Source organism: Triticum aestivum, chromosome 5B (genome assembly GCF_018294505.1).
Source record: "Triticum aestivum cultivar Chinese Spring chromosome 5B, IWGSC CS RefSeq v2.1, whole genome shotgun sequence".
Taxonomy (NCBI): domain Eukaryota; kingdom Viridiplantae; phylum Streptophyta; class Magnoliopsida; order Poales; family Poaceae; genus Triticum; species Triticum aestivum.
Window position 1 is genome coordinate 602,409,069 of NC_057807.1, and position 20,126 is coordinate 602,429,194.

General features: G+C 45.6%; 1 pseudogene; it reads right to left on the reverse strand.

The window, feature by feature from the left end:
- Nucleotides 1–4,064: 4,064 nt before the first annotated feature.
- On the reverse strand, nt 4,065–4,417 carry LOC123115081 (ethylene-responsive transcription factor ERF109-like; annotated as a pseudogene).
- Between the last annotated feature and the right edge of the window lie 15,709 nt (nt 4,418–20,126).

Below are 20,126 nucleotides of genomic sequence, written 5' to 3' on the forward strand. Positions count from 1 at the left end.
GGTGGCACAGTGGTGGCGCGTCGGTGGTGAGACGAGAAAGCGGCAGATGGAGCGATGAAAGAGAAGCAGAGGACGCGTGGCGGGCGCTGCATTTTATAGCCGCGCCGGAAGCGGCGCGCCAATCTAGCGCGCAACTGCCCGCTTTTTCCCCGCGCGCGCAATCGTTTCCGGCGCGCTTGATTTTCCCGCCATCGCTGGAGCGCGCGAAACCGTCCCGCACGCGCTAATATCTCATTTTACCGCGCACGGCGTTTTTTGCAGCCACTGTTGAAGATGCTCTAACAATCGAGAAAGAGGAAGGGTGTAGAGTGACAGAGATTCAGGATTAGGGATGAAAATGGAAAGTGGAAAATTTTCGCTTTTCCGAAGGAGAAGTGAAAATGGAGAGAAAATATGAAAATAAAAATGGAAATTTTCCAATTGAAAACGGAAATGGATTCTTATGCGAAAAAGGAACAAAAACGAAAAGGGATTTTCTGGTGGAACAGACGTGGAAACAGAACTTTTCCTTTCCGTGAATATAGAATATTTGTTTTTAATATATGGCTATGGCTGCTTTGTAGCCCACCTACCAAACAACACACAATGACACACCGAGCAGAATGGATCATTCGAGGCCCAACTTCTACTACCACATACATACACAACTAGCCCCTATACATGATTGTGCATTACTACTACAATAGTACGCTAAGTTGCTAATTTATTTGTTTTTGTGTTTATTTTTCTATGACTCAAGGGGTTTTAAATTTTCGGTCAACGCCCACTTTTGTTTCCGTGTCCGCTTCATATTCGCTTCGTGTTTGTTTCCGGTGGTATCTATTTTCGTATTCATTTTCAGGGTTTCTGTATTCACTTTCGCTTATGCAAAAAAAATATGAAAACAAATATGATAGCACTCAATTTCGTATGTTTCCGCTCCGTTTTCACTCCTACTCGGGATACGGCCATACGGGAGAGACCATCTTCGAAGAATAAAAAGAACCCCTTGCGTGACCATACGGCCCCACTGGGTGGATGACCCAATCAAAATTGCCGTGAGAGAGCAATTCCACATCCTCAATTGATTCTCAGTCGAGTACCCCTAGAGAGCTTAGTAATATAGTAGATGAGGTTGCGCTCTTCAGGCTGATCATAGTGGGAGTAACATAAGTAGTATCATGCACTTGGGACTCGCAAACATGCTTATGTGGCAGACAATTAAAGAAGAGAGAGATGGTTAGGCTGGTCGTAATGGTAGTATCATAACTAGTATCATGCATGCCAACTAGGCAATTTTGATGAGGTGTCATAGCATTAAATGAAGAAAGAGATGGTGGAGTATCATATCATGATACCGTATCACAATAAATGCAATGTTATTTTGTGTCATGCATGACAATAAATAGAGTACTACATGATATTAAAACATGATACTATGCATTAGGGAGGTAGTATCATACACTAATATCATATGCATGATACTAGTATATGATACTCCCCATTACAACCAGCTTTATAGTAACATAGGTAGATATCGTAACATAATAAATATGATGCTACTATGTGTCATGCATGACAATAAATGAAACCATCTATGATATTAATCTATGATATTATGCACTATAAAAGTAGTAACATAGACTAGTAACATATGCATATTATTAATCTAAGTTACTCCCCACTATGTCCAGCCTGAGGCGCAACCCATTGTTCTGCAAATCAGATTGTGCAAACTTAATTGTCACATTGCAAGGACAGATTAATGGTCGCTCACCCCTGGGAGACATTCTGAATTAATAAAATCCGATTGTAACCCTGTTATTTGAGTAATAAAGTTCCCACACTTGTCGCGAAAAGAACAAGAAGTATGTCTTGTGTAATTCCCGAATAGAGCTCTAGCTTGTTACTGATACTAATCCAACACTTATGAAGGTCAAATGTGGCTAGCTATACTTAAGGACTCTTTGGGCTCACATGATTCAAAAATGTGGGAATAGAAAAGTAGGATTATAATGTCATGTCATATCGGTTAATACATGTATTGAAAACAAATGATTGTATAATAAAGTTTGTTTGGTTGTACCATTGTAAAACATGAGATTTTTTCTATGGGATTAAAAATGAACGAAATGGAAATTCGTCCCACAAATCAAGTAACTATTTTTTCTATGAAATGAAAATCCTCCTATGCTATGCTAACTCGTCTCCATACGCAGTTTTAGTTTCTGCATAAAGCCAACAACACTAGAGCTTAAAAATGACAGGGCAAAGGCATCCTCCTAAAAACCACCAGGAAAATTATTGCATCTGTGTGCCGAAATATTAAACATTTAAGCATAATAAAACTGAGTAGAGTTCCTATCACAGAGCTAGCTTTCCATGTACATTTATTGCTCTACAGTATGGTCATGTTGTGGTTGGAATAACGATACATTTTTTTTAGAAAGAGGATATCATCCGGCTTTAAATTAATAAAGCTTTAACAACCAATGGTACAACGCAACAAAACACCACAAACACAACAAAAGAAGCAACACCATACATATGTATTGAGAAACATCAACAAAACCCACAATACAATGAACAAGCATCGAATGGAAGTGGTGCACACCGCTTGAAGTCATCAGAACCCTCATCAATGATCAAGCAACTAGAGCAAGAATGAACCCAACTCAAGAGGAGGACTATCCATCAAGGGAGGCCATGGCATTGCCATCCCTGGGTGCCATGCAGAACAACACCATCCAGCTCCATCATTGAAAGGAACTTCTACCCCCTTGCTCTGGATCAAAGGGCACCGTAACCATCGGATGATGAAGATGCTCTCCCTATAACCTTGATGGAAACCGGCGCAATGACCAACGGGAAGTGCGATCCCTAACCTAACTAGCTCACCTTTAGAGCACATTGTCAAAGCCATGGGACCGCTAATATGAAGAGAAGAAAATTTCGTCCACAACCACACCTTTGACCACTAGCAAAATGGACCTTGCTCATGATACCGAGCCTCTAAGAAGGAACTGCGTGATAGCACCGCCCGGTGTGGCATGCCAAAATGGGTTTTACTCGAAGCACGAGGTGAAGGAGGACAACCCACAATTAAGAATCCAAAAGGGAAAACATTGCTCGATAGCATTGTTCTCACCAGGACCAGCACTGTCATGCAGAGCTTTCACCCGGGAGACTGATCACCAACCACGTAAAGTTGACCACCAGAACACCTCACATTCAACCAAGGGACATGTATAGGAGAGATCGATGAGGAATGATTTAAACGATGCCAAGGAATGCGGGGCAGTCACGACAACTAAGCCCACACCATGAGCTCCTTCCACGCAAACCACTATGTCGCCCGCACAGTCGAGGCGGCACCCGCCACAAGCGTGTCGTCATGCCAACCTTCCGTAGTTGTCATTCCAGGAACCATGGAATCAACCTCTAAATAGGATTTTGCCCGCTTTATAAATAAATCCACATGACCAGACAATACAAGGTAGTTAGGAAGCACTCTTACAAAATAGACCAAATAAAAATCATGCACCAAAAATGGCACCGCAAGAAACAAGTAAACAACTACCGCAGCAACAGATACGGTCTTAGCTGAAGGGATAAGTCTTGGCTTCATCTTAGCTGCAGATAGCCGTCCAATCCCTATCGTTACCCACTGAGTGTTGTTGCAATCTCCCAAATGGTTTTATTTTTTGTGTCTGGTATGCATGTTGAGCCTTTGCAACAAGCAACGTGTTGCGCTCAATGTCGTGGTTCTAAGTCTGGCAGTAGAATGGGGGTAGGTATGGAGAGGCAAGATCCTAGCTATGGAGTAGTTGTACACACGAGTGTTTTACGAGTTCAAGCCCTTCTCGGAGGAAGTAATAGCCTTACGTCTCGGAGCCCGGAGGCGGTCGACTGGTTTATGTGTATATGAGTTACAGGGGTGCGAACCCTTTACATTGAGGAGGGGGTGGCTTATATAGAGTTCGCCAGACCCCTCCGGCCCTCAGTTATGCAGGGTTTAAAGTACATTAAGATAGGGGGTTACTGGTAACGCCCTCATAAAGTGCCATCCTCCTTTTTGCGAAGAACTACTGCTCGTTGATGACGTCCTGCGGGAAAGCATTGGCGCCACAGTGCCATGGTTTCTCGTCCATCTCGGCGAGGCTGAGACGGCGCTCCCGGTCCTCGTCGGTGAGAAGCCGCGGGGAGGAGCCATCTCCTGCACCATCTCCCACGTCGGCACCTCTGGGAAGTTCATGTCCCGGCGGGGCCGCCGGAGGCGCCATGCCGCCGCGTCGTACGCGTGGGCGGCCTCATGGGCGGCCTCGAAGGTGTCGAGCCCGAGGCGCACGTCGCCGGACCGAATCTCGGCGGAGAAGGCGTCGGACGGGCACGCGCGGACGCCGCGGTAACCCGAAACTCCCCGGTGGCACGGTGGCATGGTGGCACAGTGGTGGCGCGTCGGTGGTGAGACGAGAAAGCGGCAGATGGAGCGATGAAAGAGAAGCAGAGGGCGCGTGGCGGGCGCTGCATTTTATAGCCGCGCCAGAAGCGGCGCGCCAATCTAGCGCGCAACTGCCCCGCTTTTTCCCCGCGCGCGCAATCGTTTCCGGCGCGCTTGATTTTCCCGCCATCGCTGGAGCGCGCGAAACCGTCCCGCACGCGCTAATATCTCATTTTACCGCGCACGCGTTTTTTGCAGCCACTGTTGAAGATGCTCTAACAATCGAGAAAGAGGAAGGGTGTAGAGTGACAGAGATTCAGGATTAGGGATGAAAATGGAAAGTGGAAAATTTTCGCTTTTTCCGAAGGAGAAGTGAAAATGGAGAGAAAATATGAAAATAAAAATGGAAATTTTCCAATTGAAAACGGAAATGGATTCTTATGCGAAAAAGGAACAAAAACGAAAAGGGATTTTCTGGTGGAACAGACGTGGAAACAGAACTTTTCCTTTCCGTGAATATAGAATATTTGTTTTTAATATATGGCTATGGCTGCTTTGTAGCCCACCTACCAAACAACACACAATGACACACCGAGCAGAATGGATCATTCGAGGCCCAACTTCTACTACCACATACATACACAACTAGCCCCTATACATGATTGTGCATTACTACTACAATAGTACGCTAAGTTGCTAATTTATTTGTTTTTGTGTTTATTTTTCTATGACTCAAGGGGTTTTAAATTTTCGGTCAACGCCCACTTTTGTTTCCGTGTCCGCTTCATATTCGCTTCGTGTTTGTTTCCGGTGGTATCTATTTTCGTATTCATTTTCAGGGTTTCTGTATTCACTTTCGCTTATGCAAAAAAATATGAAAACAAATATGATAGCACTCAATTTCGTATGTTTCCGCTCCGTTTTCACTCCTACTCGGGATACGGCCATACGGGAGAGACCATCTTCGAAGAATAAAAAGAACCCTTGCGTGACCATACGGCCCCACTGGGTGGATGACCCAATCAAAATTGCCGTGAGAGAGCAATTCCACATCCTCAATTGATTCTCAGTCGAGTACCCCTAGAGAGCTTAGTAATATAGTAGATGAGGTTGCGCTCTTCAGGCTGATCATAGTGGGAGTAACATAAGTAGTATCATGCACTTGGGACTCGCAAACATGCTTATGTGGCAGACAATTAAAGAAGAGAGAGATGGTTAGGCTGGTCGTAATGGTAGTATCATAACTAGTATCATGCATGCCAACTAGGCAATTTTGATGAGGTGTCATAGCATTAAATGAAGAAAGAGATGGTGGAGTATCATATCATGATACCGTATCACAATAAATGCAATGTTATTTTGTGTCATGCATGACAATAAATAGAGTACTACATGATATTAAAACATGATACTATGCATTAGGGAGGTAGTATCATACACTAATATCATATGCATGATACTAGTATATGATACTCCCCATTACAACCAGCTTTATAGTAACATAGGTAGATATCGTAACATAATAAATATGATGCTACTATGTGTCATGCATGACAATAAATGAAACCATCTATGATATTAATCTATGATATTATGCACTATAAAAGTAGTAACATAGACTAGTAACATATGCATATTATTAATCTAAGTTACTCCCCACTATGACCAGCCTGAGGCGCAACCCATTGTTCTGCAAATCAGATTGTGCAAACTTAATTGTCACATTGCAAGGACAGATTAATGGTCGCTCACCCCTGGGAGACATTCTGAATTAATAAAATCCGATTGTAACCCTGTTATTTGAGTAATAAAGTTCCCACACTTGTCGCGAAAAGAACAAGAAGTATGTCTTGTGTAATTCCCGAATAGAGCTCTAGCTTGTTACTGATACTAATCCAACACTTATGAAGGTCAAATGTGGCTAGCTATACTTAAGGACTCTTTGGGCTCACATGATTCAAAAAATGTGGGAATAGAAAAGTAGGATTATAATGTCATGTCATATCGGTTAATACATGTATTGAAAACAAATGATTGTATAATAAAGTTTGTTTGGTTGTACCATTGTAAAACATGAGATTTTTTTCTATGGGATTAAAAATGAACGAAATGGAAATTCGTCCCACAAATCAAGTAACTATTTTTTCTATGAAATGAAAATCCTCCTATGCTATGCTAACTCGTCTCCATACGCAGTTTTAGTTTCTGCATAAAGCCAACAACACTAGAGCTTAAAAATGACAGGGCAAAGGCATCCTCCTAAAAACCACCAGGAAAATTATTGCATCTGTTGTGCCGAAATATTAAACATTTAAGCATAATAAAACTGAGTAGAGTTCCTATCACAGAGCTAGCTTTCCATGTACATTTATTGCTCTACAGTATGGTCATGTTGTGGTTGGAATAACGATACATTTTTTTTAGAAAGAGGGATATCATCCGGCTTTAAATTAATGAAGCTTTAACAACCAATGGTACAACGCAACAAAACACCACAAACACAACAAAAGAAGCAACACCATACATATGTATTGAGAAACATCAACAAAAACCCACAATACAATGAACAAGCATCGAATGGAAGTGGTGCACACCGCTTGAAGTCATCAGAACCCTCATCAATGATCAAGCAACTAGAGCAAGAATGAACCCAACTCAAGATGAGGACTATCCATCAAGGGAGGCCATGGCATTGCCATCCCTGGGTGCCATGCAGAACAACACCATCCAGCTCCATCATTGAAAGGAACTTCTACCCCCTTGCTCTGGATCAAAGGGCACCGTAACCATCGGATGATGAAGATGCTCTCCCTATAACCTTGATGGAAACCGGCGCAATGACCAACGGGAAGTGCGATCCCTAACCTAACTAGCTCACCTTTAGAGCACCATTGTCAAAGCCATGGGACCGCTAATATGAAGAGAAGAAAATTTCGTCCACAACCACACCTTTGACCACTAGCAAAATGGACCTTGCTCATGATACCGAGCCTCTAAGAAGGAACTGCGTGATAGCACCGCCCGGTGTGGCATGCCAAAATGGGTTTTACTCGAAGCACGAGGTGAAGGAGGACAACCCACAATTAAGAATCCAAAAAGGGAAAACATTGCTCGATAGCATTGTTCTCACCAGGACCAGCACTGTCATGCAGAGCTTTCACCCGGGAGACTGATCACCAACCACGTAAAGTTGACCAGCCAGAACACCTCACATTCAACCAAGGGACATGTATAGGAGAGATCGATGAGGAATGATTTAAACGATGCCAAGGAATGCGGGGCAGTCACGACAACTAAGCCCACACCATGAGCTCCTTCCACGCAAACCACTATGTCGCCCGCACAGTCGAGGCGGCACCCGCCACAAGCGTGTCGTCATGCCAACCTTCCGTAGTTGTCATTCCAGGAACCATGGAATCAACCTCTAAATAGGATTTTGCCCGCTTTATAAATAAATCCACATGACCAGACAATACAAGGTAGTTAGGAAGCACTCTTACAAAATAGACCAAATAAAAATCATGCACCAAAAATGGCACCGCAAGAAACAAGTAAACAACTACCGCAGCAACAGATACGGTCTTAGCTGAAGGGATAAGTCTTGGCTTCATCTTAGCTGCAGATAGCCGTCCAATCCCTATCGTTACCCACTGAGTGTTGTTGCAATCTCCCAAATGGTTTTATTTTTTGTGTCTGGTATGCATGTTGAGCCTTTGCAACAAGCAACGTGTTGCGCTCAATGTCGTGGTTCTAAGTCTGGCAGTAGAATGGGGGTAGGTATGGAGAGGCAAGATCCTAGCTATGGAGTAGTTGTACACACGAGTGTTTTACGAGTTCAAGCCCTTCTCGGAGGAAGTAATAGCCTTACGTCTCGGAGCCCGGAGGCGGTCGACTGGTTTATGTGTATATGAGTTACAGGGGTGCGAACCCTTTACATTGAGGAGGGGGTGGCTTATATAGAGTTCGCCAGACCCCTCCGGCCCTCAGTTATGCAGGGTTTAAAGTACATTAAGATAGGGGGTTACTGGTAACGCCCTCATAAAGTGCCATCCTCCTTTTTGCGAAGAACTACTGCTCGTTGATGACGTCCTGCGGGAAGCATTGGCGCCACAGTGCCATGGTTTTCTCGTCCATCTCGGCGAGGCTGAGACGGTGCTCCCGGTCCTCGTCGGTGAGAAGCCGCGGGGAGGAGCCATCTCCTGCACCATCTCCCACGTCGGCACCTCTGGGAAGTTCATGTCCCGGCGGGGCCGCCGGAGGCGCCATGCCGCCGCGTCGTACGCGTGGGCGGCCTCATGGGCGGCCTCGAAGGTGTCGAGCCCGAGGCGCACGTCGCCGGACCGAATCTCGGCGGAGAAGGCGTCGGACGGGCACGCGCGGACGCCGCGGTAACCCGAAACTCCCCGGTGGCACGGTGGCATGGTGGCACAGTGGTGGCGCGTCGGTGGTGAGACGAGAAAGCGGCAGATGGAGCGATGAAAGAGAAGCAGAGGGCGCGTGGCGGGCGCTGCATTTTATAGCCGCGCCGGAAGCGGCGCGCCAATCTAGCGCGCAACTGCCCGCTTTTTCCCCGCGCGCGCAATCGTTTCCGGCGCGCTTGATTTTCCCGCCATCGCTGGAGCGCGCGAAACCGTCCCGCACGCGCTAATATCTCATTTTACCGCGCACGCGTTTTTTGCAGCCACTGTTGAAGATGCTCTAACAATCGAGAAAGAGGAAGGGTGTAGAGTGACAGAGATTCAGGATTAGGGATGAAAATGGAAAGTGGAAAATTTTCGCTTTTCCGAAGGAGAAGTGAAAATGGAGAGAAAATATGAAAATAAAAATGGAAATTTTCCAATTGAAAACGGAAATGGGTTCTTATGCGAAAAAGGAACAAAAACGAAAAGGGATTTTCTGGTGGAACAGACGTGGAAACAGAACTTTTCCTTTCCGTGAATATAGAATATTTGTTTTTAATATATGGCTATGGCTGCTTTGTAGCCCACCTACCAAACAACACACAATGACACACCGAGCAGAATGGATCATTCGAGGCCCAACTTCTACTACCACATACATACACAACTAGCCCCTATACATGATTGTGCATTACTACTACAATAGTACGCTAAGTTGCTAATTTATTTGTTTTTGTGTTTATTTTTCTATGACTCAAGGGGTTTTAAATTTTCGGTCAACGCCCACTTTTGTTTCCGTGTCCGCTTCATATTCGCTTCGTGTTTGTTTCCGGTGGTATCTATTTTCGTATTCATTTTCAGGGTTTCTGTATTCACTTTCGCTTATGCAAAAAAATATGAAAACAAATATGATAGCACTCAATTTCGTATGTTTCCGCTCCGTTTTCACTCCTACTCGGGATACGGCCATACGGGAGAGACCATCTTCGAAGAATAAAAAGAACCCCTTGCGTGACCATACGGCCCCACTGGGTGGATGACCCAATCAAAATTGCCGTGAGAGAGCAATTCCACATCCTCAATTGATTCTCAGTCGAGTACCCCTAGAGAGCTTAGTAATATAGTAGATGAGGTTGCGCTCTTCAGGCTGATCATAGTGGGAGTAACATAAGTAGTATCATGCACTTGGGACTCGCAAACATGCTTATGTGGCAGACAATTAAAGAAGAGAGAGATGGTTAGGCTGGTCATAATGGTAGTATCATAACTAGTATCATGCATGCCAACTAGGCAATTTTGATGAGGTGTCATAGCATTAAATGAAGAAAGAGATGGTGGAATATCATATCATGATACCGTATCACAATAAATGCAATGTTATTTTGTGTCATGCATGACAATAAATAGAGTACTACATGATATTAAAACATGATACTATGCATTAGGGAGGTAGTATCATACACTAATATCATATGCATGATACTAGTATATGATACTCCCCATTACAACCAGCTTTATAGTAACATAGGTAGATATCGTAACATAATAAATATGATGCTACTATGTGTCATGCATGACAATAAATGAAACCATCTATGATATTAATCTATGATATTATGCACTATAAAAGTAGTAACATAGACTAGTAACATATGCATATTATTAATCTAAGTTACTCCCCACTATGACCAGCCTGAGGCGCAACCCATTGTTCTGCAAATCAGATTGTGCAAACTTAATTGTCACATTGCAAGGACAGATTAATGGTCGCTCACCCCTGGGAGACATTCTGAATTAATAAAATCCGATTGTAACCCTGTTATTTGAGTAATAAAGTTCCCACACTTGTCGCGAAAAGAACAAGAAGTATGTCTTGTGTAATTCCCGAATAGAGCTCTAGCTTGTTACTGATACTAATCCAACACTTATGAAGGTCAAATGTGGCTAGCTATACTTAAGGACTCTTTGGGCTCACATGATTCAAAAAATGTGGGAATAGAAAAGTAGGATTATAATGTCATGTCATATCGGTTAATACATGTATTGAAAACAAATGATTGTATAATAAAGTTTGTTTGGTTGTACCATTGTAAAACATGAGATTTTTTTCTATGGGATTAAAAATGAACGAAATGGAAATTCGTCCCACAAATCAAGTAACTATTTTTTTCTATGAAATGAAAATCCTCCTATGCTATGCTAACTCGTCTCCATACGCAGTTTTAGTTTCTGCATAAAGCCAACAACACTAGAGCTTAAAAATGACAGGGCAAAGGCATCCTCCTAAAAACCACCAGGAAAATTATTGCATCTGTTGTGCCGAAATATTAAACATTTAAGCATAATAAAACTGAGTAGAGTTCCTATCACAGAGCTAGCTTTCCATGTACATTTATTGCTCTACAGTATGGTCATGTTGTGGTTGGAATAACGATACATTTTTTTTAGAAAGAGGGATATCATCCGGCTTTAAATTAATGAAGCTTTAACAACCAATGGTACAACGCAACAAAACACCACAAACACAACAAAAGAAGCAACACCATACATATGTATTGAGAAACATCAACAAAAACCCACAATACAATGAACAAGCATCGAATGGAAGTGGTGCACACCGCTTGAAGTCATCAGAACCCTCATCAATGATCAAGCAACTAGAGCAAGAATGAACCCAACTCAAGAGGAGGACTATCCATCAAGGGAGGCCATGGCATTGCCATCCCTGGGTGCCATGCAGAACAACACCATCCAGCTCCATCATTGAAAGGAACTTCTACCCCCTTGCTCTGGATCAAAGGGCACCGTAACCATCGGATGATGAAGATGCTCTCCCTATAACCTTGATGGAAACCGGCGCAATGACCAACGGGAAGTGCGATCCCTAACATAACTAGCTCACCTTTAGAGCACCATTGTCAAAGCCATGGGACCGCTAATATGAAGAGAAGAAAATTTCGTCCACAACCACACCTTTGACCACTAGCAAAATGGACCTTGCTCATGATACCGAGCCTCTAAGAAGGAACTGCGTGATAGCACCGCCCGGTGTGGCATGCCAAAATGGGTTTTACTCGAAGCACGAGGTGAAGGAGGACAACCCACAATTAAGAATCCAAAAAGGGAAAACATTGCTCGATAGCATTGTTCTCACCAGGACCAGCACTGTCATGCAGAGCTTTCACCCGGGAGACTGATCACCAACCACGTAAAGTTGACCAGCCAGAACACCTCACATTCAACCAAGGGACATGTATAGGAGAGATCGATGAGGAATGATTTAAACGATGCCAAGGAATGCGGGGCAGTCACGACAACTAAGCCCACACCATGAGCTCCTTCCACGCAAACCACTATGTCGCCCGCACAGTCGAGGCGGCACCCGCCACAAGCGTGTCGTCATGCCAACCTTCCGTAGTTGTCATTCCAGGAACCATGGAATCAACCTCTAAATAGGATTTTGCCCGCTTTATAAATAAATCCACATGACCAGACAATACAAGGTAGTTAGGAAGCACTCTTACAAAATAGACCAAATAAAAATCATGCACCAAAAATGGCACCGCAAGAAACAAGTAAACAACTACCGCAGCAACAGATACGGTCTTAGCTGAAGGGATAAGTCTTGGCTTCATCTTAGCTGCAGATAGCCGTCCAATCCCTATCGTTACCCACTGAGTGTTGTTGCAATCTCCCAAATGGTTTTATTTTTTGTGTCTGGTATGCATGTTGAGCCTTTGCAACAAGCAACGTGTTGCGCTCAATGTCGTGGTTCTAAGTATGGCAGTAGAATGGGGGTAGGTATGGAGAGGCAAGATCCTAGCTATGGAGTAGTTGTACACACGAGTGTTTTACGAGTTCACTGGTGGAAAAAAGGCCTTTGGTCGCGGTTCGCAACTGCCATTAGTCGCGGTTGCGCAACCGCGACCGACCGGGCGCGACTAAAGGCCCCCCCCCCTTTAGTCGCGGTTGCTTAAGAACCGCGACTAAAGGCCCGTCCACGTGGGCGCCAGGTGGCCGTCGGGGCGGAGGACCTTTAGTCGCGGTTCTTCTGGCCAACCGCGACTAAAGGCCGCCGCAGGTTTAGGGTTTTAGCCCCCCCCCCCTAAACCTCCCCCCTTAAACCTGTTTTCTGTTTAATTTGTATTGTTTTATTTCTTTTGTGCTTTATTTTAATTTTGAAGGAGTTTCATATATTCTACGGTACTACATACATGCATATGAATGTACAATTTCAAATAAATTTGAAATTAGAACCAAAAAGAATTCAAGAGGAATATACAATATATATTCAATATCATCGGATGACCATATACAATTTTGAACAAGTTTCCATACATGATTTAATGCATATAAAGTTCTACGTCCTCGTAATAGTGTTCTCCTTTAGGATGGAGGACTTCCCTGCTGAACCATCCAGCTAGTTCCTCTTGAAGTGGTCGGAAGCGAGCTTCTGGACTAAGCATCCACCGGAGGTTATTCCTCTTAGCATTGGTATCACTCGGAACCCGCTCAGAGGTGTATCTCCGGATCATCTCACAGACATAGTATCCACATAGATTGGTCTCCGGTGGCTGAATATCCCCAGCATTCTTAGCCTTTAACATTTTGAATTCTAGCTCTTTTTTGAATTCACCGACCTTTGTATCTACGAACCGTCTCCAAACCCTACGAGGCAAAGAAAATTAAATGAACAAGAGAGTTATTAATTAGTTACTTGATATTAGGAAATGAACGAAATAGGCCGATCGATATAGAGCGCAAATGAATGAAAATAATTACTTCTGCAGCATTCTTCTCATGCCGCCCCAAAGCTTTGGATCCATATTCACAGAGTCGTGGACGAGACATTCTGAGGTGTTAACTTTAATTACTAGCAGAATCCAGTGGAACCTGCGGACACGATACATGCACAGTACGTCATGCATAACTCATCGATTAGCCGGCCACATACCATGCATGGAGTAAACAAAAGAGAATGTGCTCAAGACAGAAACACTCACTCAAAATGGTAAGGAAATAGAATATCACTTTTGAGTTCCTGCTTTGTAAGAAACTGCCACAGGTCTGCCTCCACGTCGGCGGGGTAACGCTCCAACACATGTCCATTAACGATGTGTGGGTCAATGAACCCAACATCATGGATGTTCCTTACTCTGCATTCCTTAATCTTCATTCTGCATGTATAATAGCGGACACAACAATATAGTTAGGACATATATATAGTGCAGGCAATATGAACGAGATGGGGTAGAAATTAATAAATCACTTACAGAACGTAGCAACTGATGATAGATTTATCGAGCTCGCGCAGATTGAAAAGCTGGAACAATTCACTCAGTTCAATTTGTACATAGTAATGTTTGAAGTGATGCTCATGTCTAACTTCCGCATAAATATATTCTTTGGCGTTTTTATTTTTTATGTAACCCTTGTACCATTTCAGCAGACCTTTCATTTGTGGAGGTAGATCCTTTTCCTCCGCAGGCTCGACGAGAGGCCCATTCTTGACATATGTAATTACTACCTCCTTCACTGGCGCCTCATCAAGGCCTAACAGTTCACGAAGAGTAATACCTAAGTTGGCCGCTTGTTCTCTGGCACTCGTTACAGTCAATCCCTGTGCTGCCGCAGCTTGTATGATCTCGGGGGCATCAGGACAGAAGGCTTCCACTATAAGCGGGGCAATCGATTGTTTACTTTGTTCCCCGAGCTGGGCAACTTGTTTCCCGCTTTTTTTACTTTCGGCCTTCTCCCGCTCTTTGTTCTCCTTGAACATGAGTGCCTGCCTGCGAAGTTCACGTGCATAGTCGTTAGGCAGATTCTTCGCGGCTTGGGACGGTGTGCTCAAAAATGACTTAGCCCACTTCTTTTGCTCATCAGAAAATACTGGCTTGGGCTCGGGCTCTGTTTTCTTCTTGCAGTCCGCCTTCCATTTCTCCAAATCAGCAGCCGCGGCCGCGTCGACTTCCTCGGCACTACGTTCCCAAGGCCTTGTGGGGAGAGGCTTCAGTGATGGCTCCGGTACCTTTGTGGTCTTAGGTACATAAGGGTCCGGGTTAATAATCCAGGACTGCTTCTGCTTCTTTGCCGGAGGTGGATTGGGGGGCGGCGTCTGATCACCCGCCGGACGAGGACTGGGGGGCGGCGGCTGATCACCCGCCGGACGTTGTGGACTGGGGGGCGGCGTCGGCTGACGTGACGGAGGTGTAGGTGAACCGCCACCACCACCACCACCACCACCACCGCCACCGCCACCACCACCACCGTAGGGGGGTGGACTTGTTGTCCTTGGCGCCTCGCCTGGAAACTTGATAAACTTCTTTTGCCATAGAATGAAATGGCGCTTGACATCTCCAAGTCTTTTCTCCCCTTCAGGTGTAGCAATGTCAATCTCCAGGTCCTCAAACCCTTGGACTATGTCCTCCACCGTGACACGAGCATAGCCATCTTGAATGGGGTTGTTGTGGTGGAGTGCTCCAGGTAAACATGGTAAAGCACTGCCGATGGCTACCTTCATGGACATGTTCCCGATAGGATAATACAGATGACATTCTTTCATCTCCTTTATATCGTCCACGGGGTAGCGAGGAGGCTCCGATGAAGTAATTTCGACCACCAGAGGCTCCGGTGCAGTAATTTGGACCACCAGAGGCTCCGGTGGGGCCTCCGTGGAAGCCACGCTGCTTCTCCGCTGCTGGCTTCCGAGATCCGCTGGATGATCTTCATGCTGCACCCGAGCTGCATCTCTTTCGGCTACTAGTACACTCATGGTTTTCTTCATCACCTCCATTTCCGATGCCAACCGCGCCACAACATCTGCTTCCTGATCCATCTTTCTCTTACGGCTTCTGTAACCGTACGGGTCATCGTTCTGGGGGAACCCTATTTTCCACGGAATGTGCCCCATGCCTCGTACACGTCCTCCGTGTTCAGGATTCCCGAGGGCTTTTGTCAGCGCGTCGTTCTCTCTGTTGAACTTGATCTTCCCCTGTTGAGCATCCCTCATTGCGTTAATAAGGGCTTGGGTGGGTTTAATTAATTTGCCCCGGTAAACACACTCCCCTGTCTCCGGGTTCAGCGTTCCCCCATGCCCGTACCACCAGCTTTTGGCCCTTGGGTCCCATCCCTCCGTACCTGGACGGATTCCTCGCGCCCTCAGCTCGTTCTCCATCTTCTCCCACCTAGGCTCCCAAAGGCGATACCCTCCTGGCCCCATAACATGATTGTACTCCTTCTTAGCCGCATTTTCCTTATTTTTTTCGATATTTGAATGAACTGCTCCGATTTCTTTTGCTTCACAAATTCTGGCCAATCATCTTTCAGTTTCTCATATTGTCCTTTGAAATCCGGAGTCTTGTTCTGCTTGACAAAGTCATGGGCTAGATTTTGCTTGAATTTCCGGAATGCGTCGGCCATCTTATGAAGAGCGAACTGTTTGACTAGCCTCCTCCTCTCCTTGTTTTCCTCAATCTTGTTACCCTCCTCATCGAATTTGTTGTATTCCGGAGGTAGAACGAAATGTTCCATAAGCTTCTTGAAGCAATCTTTTTTTGTTCTCTTATCGACAAAAGTGAAACCATCAATTCGTGCCTTCTTTGGCTCATTCCACTCCTGGACGGTGATCGAGACGTTGTCTCTAACAATGGCTCCGCATTGGCTGACAAACTTGGTGGCGTTCTTGCGGGGCTCCAGCGGCCTGCCGGTTGCACTGTCGACAACCTCGATGGTGCATGTTTCTCCTTGTTTCATCGTCTTGGTTGCGCCACGCTTTGACGACGTACTCGATTGTTTCGACGATCCGGCCGAGGGCTAAAATAAGAAAGAGTCGCGCGCGTTAGTACACACATATTTATTCAAATCAGTTAGTTTGTATCACCAGAGGCTCAATGTATATATATACCTCGGCGCCGGAGGTGGTTGCTACTTCCATTTGAAGATCGTCGTTTATCGACGTTTGTTCGGCATCATCTTGCTGACGGCGCCCTTCATCTTCACCGTCAAGGTTCAGATAAGAAGAGATATCATCTTCTTCTTCTCCGGTCGGCACATATTGAATATCGCCGTTTATGATGCCGAACATATGTGCTTCACCGTCCGGATCATAGTTGTCCATAATCGGGTCAGCTCTATCGTCCGCCATTATGTCAGTCCTGAAAACATGTAGTAAAAACAAATTAATTAAGTGAAGAAGGGGGGCGGTGGCGGTGGCGGTGGCGAAAGGGCGGTGGCAAAAGGAGGGGGCGAGGAAGGGGTGGGAGAGGGTGTCGCGGTAGAGCGCGAGACGGGTGCTCCGTAGTCGAACTTGGGGTCGCCGGCAGTCTCGGGGTCTACCGGAAAGAAGTAACGGAGGGGGAACACAATAAATAACAGAGCAATCAAAGCATCACAAAGCGTAACCTGGCAATACGCGGTGCTAGGTGTGCCCTAACGCGGCAGTAGGTCGTACCGGCGAAAGGGGGAAACATCCGGGAAAGTATCCCCGGTGATTCGCGTTTTCGGACAGATGAACCGGAGGGGAAAGTTACGTGTTTGCTATGCTAGGGATGTGTGGCGGACGAACGGGCTGCGTATCCGGATCCGCCTCATCGTTCTGAGCAACTTTCATGTACAAAGTATTTTCATCCGAGTTACGGATTATTTTATATTAATTTTTAAAGTTTTATATCATTTTTAGAATTAACAGAATTAATTAAATTGTCTGTTAACTAATTAACCAAGTTAATTAGATTAATTAACAGATTAGTTATATTAGTTATTTAATTAGGTTTACTAAACACAATTAATTAAGTTAATTAATTTAATTAACTGATTAATTAATTAATATATTTATTTATTTATTTTCTAAATTCTCTTCTCTCCTTTTTTTAAATCGTTTCTGGGGCGTGGGCCCCAATTGTCATTGGGCCAGGGGGCCTTAACGGGCGCCGGCGCTAGCGGGCAGCGGGTACGAGCCGGGCACGAGCTCCGGCGGCCAAGGGCCGCGATGGCGCCGGCCGGAACAGGGCGGCAGGGCGGAGGGGAAGTGGCCGGTCCGGCGAGCGCGCAACCGGGACGTGCGGGAGCCGCGACGCGGCGCCGCCATGCAGAGGCGGGCGCGGCGACGGGACGGGCCGGCGGGCGCAGCGTTCGGAGGGGGCCGGGGAGACGGCCGGACGGGGCCCGATGGGGAGCTCACCAAGGAGAGGGCGGCGATGCGCGGGGAGGACCGACGAAGGAGAGGCGGGGACGGGCAGTCCGGCGCGACGGGGGCGAGGGCGACGGCGGGCGGCAGGGCGGCGGGCGGGCGGCAGGCAGGGCACGGGCGGAGGCGGGCAGGGCTTCGGCGTCGGCGTCGGCGTCGGGGCAGGGCTTCGGCGTCGGCGTCGGCGTCGGGGCAGCGCTTCGGCGTCGAGAGAGAGCAGAATGGGAAGTGGCAAAACTGCTAAGTGCAGTATTTATGGACGCACCTTTAGTCGCGGTTGGAGAGGCGGACCGCGACTAAAGGTACCCTTTAGTCGCGGCCCGCACCCCAGCCGCGACTAAAGGGTGCCCTTTAGTCGCGGTCCGCCTCTCCAACCGCGACTAAAGGGTTTTGGCGCCGCCTCCGTTCCCGCGCAGAAAGACCCTTTAGTCGCGGTTGGAGAGGCGGACCGCGACTAAAGGTACCCTTTAGTCGCGGCCCGCCACCCCAACCGCGACTAAAGGTATCCTTTAGTCGCGGTCCGCCTCCCCAACCGCGACTAAAGGGCTGTGCTAGAACTGGCGCGGTGCGGTGGGATGTTTAGTCCCACCTCGCTAGCCGAGAGGCTTCGACAGTGGTTTATAAGCGCGGCTGCGCTTACCACTTCGAGCTCCTCTCAAATGCAGGCTTACGGGCCTATTCTGTCACTGTGTGCCTGTGGGCCTACTGGGCCTTCTGCGGGCCTGAATCCTGGCCCTTTAATGGGTTTCTAGTCGTATTCAGGCCGTGGTGGCCCAGTAGGTGGCATATTTTCTTTTTTTCTTCCTTTTTTCCTTTTTCCTTTTTTCTTCTGTTTTTTTCTTATGTTTTTCTTCTGTTTGTTTTTTCTTCTGTTTTTCCTTTTTCTTCTGTTTTTTCTTCTGTTTTTTCTTCCTTTTTCTTCTGTTTTTTTCTTCTGTTTTTTTCTTCCTTTTTTCCTTTTTCCTTTTTTCTTCTGTTTTTTCTTATGTTTTTCTTCTGTTTGTTTTTTTCTTCTGTTTTTCCTTTTTTCTTCTGTTTTTTTCTTCTGTTTTTTCTTCCTTTTTCTTCTGTTTTTTTCTTCTGTTTTTTCTTCCTTTTTCCTTTTCCTTTTTCTTCTGTTTTTTTCTTCTGTTTTTCCTTTTTTCTTATGTTTTTCTTCTGTTTGCTTTTTTCTTCTGTTTTTTTTTCTTCATTTTCAAATCTTAAAAATACAATTATATATCAAAAAAATCAGAAAAATAAAACTAATTCATTTTAAAACCCCTTGAAGGTTTGACAAAAGGTTTGATACAATAAATTATTACACATCATTTCTTCCCTTGTGTCCCTGCTTGCTTACGATTGTGCCGTATCCATGGAGCATCCTCATCATTTAACTTAATGCTTGGGTCGGTGTTCACTTTGAAGGGCGGAATTTCAGCAAACATATTATAATCTTCTGACATGTCTGTCTTGTCCTCCACTCCCACGATGTTTCTTTTCCCTGAAAGAACAATGTGGCGCTTTGGATCATCGCATGATGCACTGATCGTTTTCTTATCTTTCCGTTTCCTCGGTTTGCTACTCATGTCCTTCACATAGAAAACCTGAGCGACATCTTTCGCTAGGACGAATGGTTCGTCAAGGTAACCAAGATTGTTGAAATCCACCATTGTCATTCCGTATTGCTGGTCCACCTTTACCCCACCTCCTGTTAGCTTGAACCATTTGCACCGGAACAAAGGGACCTTAAAGGAGGGTCCATAGTCAAGTTCCCATATCTCCTCTATGTAACCATAATATGTGACCTTTTGCCCATTCTCGGTTGCTGCATCAAAGCGGACACCACTGTTTTGGTTGGTGCTCTTTTTATCTTGGGCGATCGTGTAAAATGTATTCCCATTTATCTCGTACCCTTGGAAAGTCGTTATAGTCGAAGATGGTGTCTTGGCCAACATGTACAGCTGATCTACAACATCATTGTTATTCATTAAATGTTTTCTCAACCAACTGCCGAAAGTCTCCATGTGGGCCTTCCTAATCCAGGATTCAGGCTTCCCCGGGTTGTCCGAGCGTAAAATATTCTTGTGTTTCTCAAAGTACGGAGCCACCAAGCTGGAATTGGTCAGTACAGTGTGGTGTG